The sequence below is a fragment of the Oncorhynchus gorbuscha genome, linkage group LG06 (assembly GCF_021184085.1).
Source record: "Oncorhynchus gorbuscha isolate QuinsamMale2020 ecotype Even-year linkage group LG06, OgorEven_v1.0, whole genome shotgun sequence".
In the NCBI taxonomy this organism is placed as follows: Eukaryota; Metazoa; Chordata; class Actinopteri; order Salmoniformes; family Salmonidae; genus Oncorhynchus; species Oncorhynchus gorbuscha.
The window spans coordinates 66,374,944-66,385,539 of NC_060178.1; the positions used below are offsets into that span (position 1 = coordinate 66,374,944).

General features: G+C 44.4%; 1 long non-coding RNA gene across 1 annotated transcript; it reads left to right on the forward strand.

The window, feature by feature from the left end:
* Positions 1-1,150: 1,150 nt before the first annotated feature.
* On the forward strand, positions 1,151-2,552 carry LOC124037221. Its single transcript, XR_006839149.1, has 2 exons — positions 1,151-2,087; positions 2,351-2,552. It is a non-coding gene; the product is annotated as an uncharacterized LOC124037221 (long non-coding RNA).
* Positions 2,553-10,596: the final 8,044 nt, after the last annotated feature.

Sequence of the window (10,596 nt, forward strand, 5' to 3'; positions counted from 1 at the left end):
CACATCACTTAAAGAAGGCTTTATGATAAACCCAGCTTAATGTGGTCTACTGATTACAGAAAGAAGTCATAACCAGCCATATGAACTTGCAGCATGTTAGTAAAAACCGAAAGGTTAAAGCCCTGTCACTGTATAGAGTTGACTACACACTTTGAAAAAAAGGGTTATTTGGGGTTCTATATAGAACCTCTTGATTCTTTGGACGAGATTAAAGAAGGTTCTATATATAAACCCATTGAAGGCAGAGAACCTTGAGGATTCCATCCCTGCCGCAGATTGTAGGCGAACGTGGAGTTGAGCCAACAGCAGCGAACAGAAACTAACAGTCATGTCAAACCGCTGAAATAACAGCTAACGATACAGTAGCTGCTTTTATGTTTGTTTTAGCTGCTTTGCATTGCAATGTATGTCCGTATTAATGATGCTGCATGAATTCTCCTAGTCAGAAAAATGGCTAGCTGTCTCCTCCGACACGTTCCCGCTCTCGTTTCTATTTTGCAACATTGTTGTCGAGGTTGGAGTTGCAAACCTGTGCTGTTGTGAACCAAATGCTGGAAAAAAGCAAGAGATAATGATGTGTTTAATGGAAGCATACACTCTAAGAATTGGTAAATTGGGGTTCTCTATAGAACCTTTTGGTCAAATCAAATGAATGGCCCACCAACTGCCATTCCAACACGAAAACTCAAGAGGACGATGGTTTCCAATACCCTACCAATTAGCACGTTATTTTTCAATTTATTAAGGTAAGCATTATGTAATTCAAGTACATTAAGCCATATTCATGTGACAAACTATAGGCTAGTTCCCTCAAACTCAACTCTGGACCCCAAAGCTAGTTCCACTGCATTTGTTCATTGTTCCCTTCAAATCAGGGAATGATTTAGACCTGGAACACCAGGTGTGTGCAATTATCAGGTAGAATAGAAAACCAGCAGGCTCAGGACCTCGTAGGGTAAGAGTTGAGTTCCACTGGGCTAGATAGCTATGAGTTGGTTTCAGAGTTTGACTACTGTTTGTAAGCTACCTAGCTAACGTTAGCTTGCTAGAAAGGGAAAAGCTTTTTTTATTTAACTAGGCAAGTCAGTTAAGAACAAATTCTTATTTACAATGACGGTCTACCACAGCCAAACCCGGACAACACTGGACCAATTGTGCGCCGCCCTATGGAACTCCCAATCATGGCCGGTTGTGATACAGCCTGGAATTTAACCAGGGTCTGTAGTGACGCCTCTAGCATGAAGATGCAGTGCCTTAGACCGCTGCACCACTCGGAAGCCCAAGGTTAGGTAGGCTAAGGTTACTTTTAATAAGCATCTTGGCAAGCCAGCTAAGTCTTACAAATAAACATTCATGCCAAATAGAGATAAATACCCAACCTGACATTGGCAATTAGCTATTTGTTACTTTTATTTCAGTATTTTAGTTTGTAGTCACAATCAAATGTATTTATAAAGCCCTTTTTACATCAGCCGATGTCACAAAGTGCTATACAGAAACCTAGCCTAAAACCCCTAACAGCAAGCAATGCAGATGTAGAAGCACGGTGGCTCTGAAAAACTCCCTAAAATGGTAGGATTCAAGGAAGAAACCTAGAGAGGAACCAGGCTCTGAGGGGTGGCCATCGAACCAACTTGACACGATTGTGGGAAGAATCTGGAGTCATCATGGACCAGCATCCCTGTGGAACATTTGACCACTTGTAGAGCCCATTCACCCAAACACTGAGGCTGTTCTGAGGGCAAAAGGGGAGGGGGGAGTGCAACTCAATATTAGTAAGGTATTCCTACTGTTTGGTTTAGCATATGTTTTACTCATTGTAAGTAAGAATTGGTTCTTAACTAGGAGCTGAGGAGCTGCAGGAGAAATCCATCTCAAAATCGTCTCTGTATGCTGTGCACGTGTGATAGCTGTGTTGGATACCTAAGATGCATGGTGACTTGTGAAAATACACACAGGACACAGGATTTAATTCCCCTAAATGATGTACATTAACCCGTGAGAGGACTATGTTTCATGGAGGCAGACTGGACTGAATGTTGCTGATCTCTGTTGAATGCGCGTGATGGGCAGTGGACTAAGAGGAGGTATGTACTGCATCTACATGATGTACAAGTCTTGGTGATTCAAGAGTTAATCATTTACATGACTTTTAAAATACTACCGATGTGTTTTGCTCAGAGTCTGGCAGTGACCCAACTATCAGAGGCAGAGGATGTGCTCTTTCGGGCTGCAGCTGCCGATGACAACAAGTTGTTCTTCTGCGGCATCATGATTATACGTCTGAATTTTTGTCTTCCTTTCGGCAGATTAACTCCTTTTTTTGTTTGCCTTTTCTTCTTCTTCTCAGCAAGCAGCCAGGCAACAACCCAGACTGTACTGTTCCATAGAGAAGTCAGCCAGAGTTGGTGTCAACATTGACGTGGGCCAACATTCAAAGAAAGAGACGCCTGCCTGGCAAACCAGTGCATATTTCCAAACTGTGCATGTTTGCATTAACTGATTTATTTTTGTTTGGGTATGAATGTAATGATAATAAAATCTCAAAATGACGCTTATATTCTTTTGTCCGTTATTTAATTGTTCATTATATTATATTCTTAGTTGAAAATATGATGATTTATTGGCAGTAGCCCTTGCCATAACTCCCATACAGGGTTCTAGATGGAACCAATTTTGGTTCATTGAAGAAGTACACTTGGTTCTGTTCACATGAATTTGTTTTGATTTCAACTGCACCCTTAGTCACTTTGTCCTGCCACCGAGTCTGGCAGGAGCCATTTGCTTTCCAAACCTTGTTTTCCTTGCAATTGTATTTTACATATTGCGAAGGGCCTGTTTTGTCTGAATGCTGGCACACCACCTCTTAAGGATCGGACGCTTTTCTTAATTTCTCGCAAAAAAATGACATACCCAAATCTAACTGCATGTAGCACAGGATCTGAAGCAAGGATATGCATATTCTTGATACCACTGGAAAGGAAACACTTTGAAGTTTGTGGAAATGTTTCATTCATGTAGGAGAATTTAACACATTAGATCTGGTAAAAGATGATACAAAGAAAAATCTGCGTATTTTAATTTTTACCATCAGCTTGAAACGCAAGAGAAAGGCCATAATGTATTATACCAGCCCAGGCACAATTTGGATTTTGGCCACTAGATGGCAGCAGTGTATGTGCAATGTTTTTACACTGATCCAATGAACCATTGTATATGTGTTCAAAATGTTGTATCAAGACTGCCCAAATGTGGTTTGTTAATACATTTTCAAGTTCATAATTGTGCACTCTCCTCAAACAATGGCATGGTATAATTTCACTGTAATAGCTACTGTAAATTTAGAGTACAGTATATACATATACATATGAGATGAGTAATGTAGGGTATGTAAACATTATATTAAGTTGCATTGTTTAAAACAACAACACAGAGTTACACATAAACAAACCTACAGTCAATAACACAAAAGAAAAATATAAAAATCTATGTACAGTGTGTGCAAATGTAGAAGAGTAGGGGGTAAGGCAATAAATAGGCCCTAGAGGTGAAAATAATTACAATTTAGCAATAATACTGGAGTGACAGATGTGTAGATGATGATTTGCAAGTAGAGATAAGGGGGTGCAAAAGAGCAAGAGGGTATGTAATAATATGGGGATGAGGTAGTCGGGTGTGCTATTTACAGATTGGCTGTGTACAGGTACAGTGATCGGTAAGCTGCTCAGACAGCTGATGCCTAAAGTTAGAGAGAGAGATATAGGTCTCCAGCTTCAAAGATTTTTGCAATTCGTTCCAGTCATTCCAGCAGAGAACTGGAAGGAAAGGCGGCCAAAGGAAGTGTTGGCTGTCGGGATGACCAGTGCAATATACCTACTGGAGCGTGTGCAATGGGTGCGTGTTGCTATGGTGACCAGTGAGCTGAGATAAGGCGGGGCTTTACCTAGCAAAGACTTATAGATGACCTGGAGCCAGTGGGTTTGGCGATGGATATGTAGTGAGGGCCAGCCAACGAGAGCATATAGGTCACACTGGTGGGTAGTATATGGGGCTTTGGTGATAAAATGGATGGCACTGTGATAGACTGCATCCAGTTTGCTGAGTAGAGTGTTGGGGGCTATTTTGTAAATGACATCGCCGAAGTCAAGGATCAGTAGGATAGTCAGTTTTACGAGGGTATGTTTGGTGGCATGAGTGAAGGAGGCTTTGTTGTGAAATAGGAAGCCGATTCTAGATTTAATTTTGGATTGGAGATGCTTAATGTGAGTCTGGAAGGAGAGTTTACAGTCTAACCAGACAGCTAGGTATTTGTAGTTGTCCACATATTCTACGTCAGAACCGTCCAGAGAAGTGATGCTAGATATGTCTATGTCCTGGGTAATGTTCTTGTTACTTACAACCTTATGCTAATAACATTAGCCTACGTAGCTCAACCATCCCGCAGGGGGGACACCAATCCTATAGAGGTTACTGCATCATGATCCAAAATGCAGATGCAGATTGGACATTGGTCTAGTGCTAGAGCTTGCAGTTTTCCCTGGTCAGGTCACAGGGTCAGGAGAACCTCTGGGCCTTATCTATGTCCAATGAACTCCAATCCAATAACCATCTTCATTGTACCTCTTTCTTTCCCTTTCTTTCGCTCACTCCCTTCACAGCCATACAGTGCCTGCAGTGTGCCCTCTGTCCCCAAAAGGTTACAGATACTGATGCACAAATAAAATACAAATTGCCTAAGAACAGAACTGTCATTCTCAATAGACGGAATGCCAGACACTGAGTACTAAATATTATTACATATTCTAACAATTCACCACAACCACCACCACCCCCACCCCACCCCCCCACCCAACCATCTCAGGGATATTTTGGTTAATGATGAATAATGCATGAATATCTAACTCCCTCTGGCTTCTAATGCAGCCTCTTATTGGCTTTGGCAGAGCGCCATTCACGCCTCTGTCTGTCTGGGCTCCAACCCTCACAGACTCAAGCCCCCACCTCCCAATCAAAGCTGATTTCCCTAACAAAAGCGAATCAGCCAGAACCATCACCAAAACAATCACATAACTGAAGCAGCTTTTATGTTAAAAATACATATTTTGGGTTTGAGAAAAAAGCACATTTTGCTTATTGACTATTTTTGTATGTTGTTAGTTGTGTACTGTCAACCTTTTGATCATTTTGGTGTTTGCTTCTCCCTCTTTCAGTTTTTCTGTTACGTGGTCCACAAGCACAAGAGAAGACAGAGACAGAGAGAGGGAGGGAGAGAGAGGACAGCAGCCCTGGTGACAAGAAAGTTGCCGGGTCATTAACAAGGGGCAGGGGGCCTGGACGTACAGATGAGAGAGGGAGCGAGAGGAGGACAGTGTGACAATCCCCCCCCCACACCTCTCACCCCTGAGGGAAAGCGGTGGGACATGGATGAGGGGGAAGGGGGCAGGTGGGGTGCAGAGGACAACAGAGGGGGGCTGCAGTTATAAAGAGTAAAGACAGAGTGTTATCTGAAACAGCAAATCCCCCCCTGGCTGCGGGGATCTGTGGTGGAGGAAATCAATATATACTCACTGAACACACTGCCATAACCTTGTCAGACCTGAGCAAGGGTACACCAGCTACAGACAGCCAGGGAGAGGGAGAGGGGGAGGGAGGGGAAGGGACAGATAGAGTGGGACAGGGGGAAGATATGGAGAGAAAAGAAGGGAGAAAGTGGGGGCAAGGAGGAAGAGGATTTGATAGGGGTAACGAGGGAGAGGCCAAAAGTGAGAAATAGAGAGAGAGAGAGAGAGAGAGAGAGAGAGAGAGAGAGAGAGAGAGAGAGAGAGAGAGAGAGAGAGAAAGAGAGATCAGAGTCGTGGTGTCATGTGGCTGCCCTCAGCAGCTTAGAGTGAGTGACCAGTAATAGCAATGTGTGTGTGTGTGTGTGTGTGTGTGTGTGTGTGTGTGTGTGTGTGTGTGTGTGTGTGTGTGTGTGTGTGTGTGTGTGTGTGTGTGTGTGTGTGTGTGTGTGTGTGTGTGTGTGTGTGTGTGTGTGTGTGTGTGTGTGTGTGTGTGTGCGCATGTGTGGTAATGCCATGGCCTTGTGGTGCTTCTAAAAGCTGTCCACTCAACCCGCTCATGGCGGTGAACCCTCAGATTAGAGAACAGATCATCACCGGGCCCTCAGTGACCAAACTCTGGACACACACACTGGGTCAGCCAGGAATACAGAAAAACAGTCCTACAACACCACTAATTAACCATCTTGGTTTTTAGTGTGTAGAGATACATGGCCATGGCCTAGTGGATGAGATGGTGGCCATTGATTTGAGTCGTCAGTATGGAGGTGGAACAAGGTCAGGGGATGAAGGGGGTCTACAGTAAAAGGGACAGCTGCCATTTGTCACTCACACACACATAAACACTGTCCTGCATCGGTACATGTTTTGGTGCCTCCCCCCGTGCCGGCCACATCAATTCCGAGCCCCATTCGATATCCGACATAAGGACAGATTTTTCTCTGCAACCCGACCCACCCGCATACTGTATAATTGTTCCGAGAGCCAATCCGTGACCCGACAAATAGTTTATTTCATTGTTTTTATGGCTCCAGAGTAGTAGGCTAAAAGTCTATTCCCATTCCCTGCTTGACTTGATGTATATGCGTGTTTATTCAGAATTTGGATTAAAGGAAACCCTTCCATGAATTAAGAATGAAAGGTGTTTCTTCTTTCTTTTCATTTCTCCTGTTACGCTATTTTCACCTCAGCTAGGAGTCAGGGACAATAAGTTTGGCATGTTTCAGCACCACACAAATAGGCTACTGATGGCTCCACTCTCTCCCAGGTAACTTAGGCCTAGGTTATGTCCTCCTCAACGCTCATATTGCCTAATGGAATTCGCAACAAGCTCCTGGGTTTATAAAAAATATACTATCTTAAAACGTTTTCCGACTCGCAATATAATTGTTCTGAACGTAGACTACGGAGTCAGTTATAGTTTCACTCCACCTGTCAGCTGATTTTTTTTGTCAACCATCGGGAACCAACCCGAAACATAAACACACACGCATTCATGCACACACCACACACTCAGGAACTCACGGCTTTACAGGCAAGTTCAGGTCAGGGGTGTGACCGGAGTATCGCTAGTAGGCCTTTAACCTTACCGTGTGTTGCCTGACCCCTTCTCACACACACACACACACACACACACACACACACACACACACACACACACACACACACACACACACACACACACACACACACACACACACACACACACACACACACACACACACACTATCCCGCCCCTTCCCAATGGAAGAGGGAAGAGGACATCATTATGCTCATATCAATCTCAGGCAGAGAGGAACATGTAAAATACATGTGACCTGTCTTGGCTAATGTATTGATATGGGAGCTAAGGAAAGGACTTAATGACCAGGCTGGCTGGCTCACACAGTTAACTCTGCTCTTTCTTCCAGCAACTCCTTTCATCTGAATTATTGAATGCTGTAATATCTGACCACATTTCACAGCTTCTTCTTTTTCTCCCCGTACCGCTCTCTTTTCACTCGATTCAGTCACATTCACCGCTCTCTTTTCACTCGATTCAGTCACATTCACCGCTCTTTTCACTCATTCACCGCTCTCTTTTCACTCGATTCAGTCACATTCACCGCTTTTCTCTTTTCACTCTTTTCACTCGATTCACATTCACATTCACCGCAGTCACATTCTTTTCCCTCGATTCAGTCACATTCACCGCTCTCTTTTCACTCGATTCAGTCACATTCACCGCTCTCTTTTCACTCGATTCAGTCACATTCACCGCTCTCTTTTCCCTCGATTCAGTCACATTCACCGCTCTCTTTTCCCTCGATTCAGTCACATTCACCGCTCTCTTTTCCCTCGATTCAGTCACATTCACCGCTCTCTTTTCCCTCGATTCAGTCACATTCACCGCTCTCTTTTCCCTCGATTCAGTCACATTCACCGCTCTCTTTTCCCTCGATTTAGTCACATTCACCTCTCTCTTTTCCCTCGATTTAGTCACATTCACCGCTCTCTAGCTCTTTTTCCCTCCCCATTTCCATCGTGTTGTGTATATACTGTATATTTCCCTCTTTACCTATTTCTTCCCTCTCCTATGTATTGTCAGGGGAGACGAGCAGAGGTGCGGGTGTAGATGATAGATTGTGTATCAGTGGCCTGCTGGTCCTGTGTTGGCTCTGGTCGGTAGAAGGTGAGGAGCACGCGAGATTAAGTCCCCCCCCCCCCCCCAACCACTTCTGTCCCCCTATCTACCCCTCCGCCTCCCTGGCTCAGGGTGTTCCATTGGTATTGACCTTGTACAGACCACTTGACCAACTCCAGCCTCCCAGCTCTGCTGTAATCTGACCCACAGGGCTGCAGGACAAGGAGAGATAGACAGGAGGGGAGCATTTTCAGAGGGAGTGTGAGAGGATGGGGTGAGGAACCTGTACAAGCCCCTAAGTAACAATAACAGAGAGTTAGCTGATGAGTAAAGCGTAAATCAGACCACAGACGCTAAGATGCGATAGTCCAGCATCCCATTGTAACACAGCTACACGTCGCTGAGACTACTTTGGGAAATTGCTTTGCTTAGAAAAACAAAAATACGAGAGCCAACGGTCCAATATTCTAGAATACTGCGTTGAGAACACGTTTTGGACTTTGACAAACCCTTCATACACATTTGACCTGGCTTTGGATCTATTGCATGATTTACTCAATTATGAAAATAACTGAAGGCGGTTTGAAAATGATACTTAAAATTCTTGAATTTAATATATACTGTATATGCTTTATTTCCTGAATGTGTGTGTGTGTGTGTGTGTGTGTGTGTGTGTGTGTGTGTGTGTGTGTGTGTGTGTGTGTGTGTGTGTGTGTGTGTGTGTGTGTGTGTGTGTGTGTGTGTGTGTGTGTGTGTGTGTGTGTGTGTGGACAGTGTCCTTGCTCTTACACAGGTAACTGTATGCTGGAAGGCAGAAGGACAAAGCGAGAGAGAGGTGAGTAATAAAGGATCGACCATCATTTAAATAGCAGCCATGCATATCTGGATTTGGCTCCGACACACTCCTCCTCCCTCTCTTTGTCCTGCTCACCAGATCTCCATTTTTCTTTTTGCTCCTCATTTCCTCTCCTTCCGCTAGACAATCAATTCCCGCACTTGGTGTGGCAGACCCCCCCCCAGCCCTCCCCTCCCCTACCCCACCCCACACACACACACACACACACACACACACACACACACACACACACACACACACACACACACACACACACACACACACACACACACACACACACACACACACACACACACACACACACCCCTGGCGCTGGTCAGGCAACTGAGTCTGACCTTTTCACCAATTCCCGTTATTAGAGAAACTGACATTCAAGCCCCAAGCCCCCCAGGACACTGCAAGACCGCCACGACCAAACACACACACACACACACGCCGCCCACATAACCCCACTAGCGCCACCATATACTCACTGCACACACACATCCACATCCCCTTAATGTCAGTCAACAAACAGGATGAATCCTTTGACATAAGACAGTCATTGGTAACACTGGTCCTCACGCACCAGCAGTGTCTGCTGGTTTTATCTTCTCCCTCTGGTTCGGATCAATCGAAGGCTGTGATTGCTCAGATAGTGGCACATATCTGTTTTCCCTGGTCTGAATCAGTCACAGGCTATCAAGGGTCGGTGGGGCTAATTGAACAGAGCTCCAATTTATATATTTTTTTCAGTGGCAATCAATCCAATAACAACCAGATCTGACTCAGGTGTTTGAGAACATTCGATGGAGTATTTGAGTGTACAGACTTGTTCTTGGAATTACTCCAGGAAATTGTGACTGGGTCCCATGTCATGCCATACAAACTTCCTCGTAACTTGAGTATCACATCAGCAGAGGGAGTGTGTGGACATGTGTGCGTTCGCATTGCGTGGAACCAGGTGTATGTATAAAGTGTCAGGGACAATACACACATGTTGAGTGACAACGTTCCTTTCAGCTTGTTAACAAGGAAAACATACCGACGGAGGCTCTTGGATGAAGGTTTCCCACCAAAAATAGATTATTTCCAGGACATGCTGTAAAACTGCTTCTGTCTTAATAGACTTGCACACATCCCACTGGAAATATAGAGCAGAGCGTGAAATACAAAATAAATAGAATCAACTTTGGTTTGAGTTGTTAAAGTGCTCTCATTTACACGATCATTAGTGCTCTGGTTTAATGAGCGTTTGAAAAGAGAACGAAAGGAAGAAGAGAAATAGATTGGGTGAAAGAAAAGAGGAGTGAGAGGGAAATTTGAATAATTTACGTGGCGAAAGTTCACTGCTTTTTAATCCAAAACGGGCTGTTTATGCTGTGGCCAGATCAGAATTTGGCCTGTGTGTGCGCGTGCATGTGTGTGTGTGCGCGCGTGCATGTGTGTGTGTGTGTGCGTGTGTGTGGTTCATGCCATGAACACACACAAACTCTTCCCTTAATTATGTGGCGTTTGCCTCTGTGAACGATGTTTCTGTGTGATAATTCTGTATTTCGGTAATTGTTACCGTGTTAGCA